Source organism: Manis pentadactyla, chromosome 10 (assembly GCF_030020395.1).
Source record: "Manis pentadactyla isolate mManPen7 chromosome 10, mManPen7.hap1, whole genome shotgun sequence".
Taxonomy (NCBI): domain Eukaryota; kingdom Metazoa; phylum Chordata; class Mammalia; order Pholidota; family Manidae; genus Manis; species Manis pentadactyla.
In genome coordinates this window covers 92,278,144-92,279,595 of record NC_080028.1, presented here as the reverse complement: position 1 = coordinate 92,279,595, position 1,452 = coordinate 92,278,144, and positions in this window count along the sequence as shown.

The window sequence follows — 1,452 nt, the reverse complement described above, 5'->3', positions numbered from 1 at the left end:
AGCTTTTTGCAAGTTAGTGATTTTGAAGTCAGCCCATATTTTCCCAGAAAAATAAGGTAGTGTGGTGATTAGATAAATCACAGTGCAAGTTTCACTGTTTAGGACAAGTGAGCTGCAAGGTTTGGGTTTCATTAGGAGGTGTCCAGGCAGCTATCTCAGCTATTCCCCACCATTTGAAATCTAGCTTTCTTGGAAGATTGTATGTTTCTAGGAATTTAACCATTTCTTCTAGGTTGTCCAATTTGGTGGGGTATAATTGCTCCTAGAAGCCTCTTATTGAACTCTGTATTTCTGTGGTATTAGTTGCAACTTCTTTTTCACTTCAGATTTTATTTATTTGAGTCTTCTCTCTTTTTTTCTTGGTGAGTCTGGCTAAAGGTTTGTCAATTTCATCTTTTCAAAGAACCAGCTCTTGGTTTCATCAAGCTTTTCTATTGTTTTTTTTAAAGTCTCTATTAGATTTATCTCTACTCTGATCTTTTATTTCCTTCCTTCTACTAAAAACTTTGGATTTCATTTGTGTTTCTTTTTCTATCTCCTTTAAGTGTAAAGTTAGATTGTTTATTTGAGATTTTTCTTGTTTCTTGAGATAGGTCTGCATTGCTATGAACTTCCCTCTTATAAATGTTTTTGCTGTATCCCATAGATTTTGGTATATCATATTTCTATTTTCATTTGCCTTTAGGTATTTTTTGATTTCCTCATTGACCTATTAATTGTTCAGTAGTATATTGTTTAATATCCACATTTTTGTCACATTCTGATTTTCTTCTTGTCACTGATTTCTAGGTTGGAAAAGATGTTTGATATGATTGCAGTCTTCTTGAATTTATTGAGACTTGTTTTGTGGCCTAACATGTGATATCTCCTGAAGAATATTCCATGTGCACTTGTAAAGAATGTGTATTCTGTTGCTTTTGGTTGGAGTGTTCTGTTTATACCTACGAAGTCTATCTGGTGTAATGTGTCATTTAAGGTTGATATTTCCTTGTTGATTTTCTGCCTAAATGATGTATCTATTGATGAAAGTGGGATGTTAATGTCCTCGACCGTTATTGTACTGCGGTCATAGCTCCGCTCCCTTTAGGTCTGTTAATATTTTTTTGTATATTTTGGTGCCGCTATATTGGGTACATATATATTTATAAATGTTATCTCTTCTTGCTGGATTGGCCCCTTTATCACAATGCAATTCCCTTCTTTGTACTTTTTACAGCCTTTTTTCTGAAGTCTATTTTGTCTGACATGAGTATACCATACCAGAGTTTTTTTCATGGAATATCTTTTTCCATCCCTTCCATTTCAGTCTGTGTGTCTCACTTCTGAAGTAAATATCTTATAGATAGGCAGCAGATAGATGAGTCTTGTTTTTTATCCATTCAGCCACTCTATGTCTTTTGATTGGAGAATTTAGCTTATGCACATTTAATTATTAGTAGGTATGTTATTGCC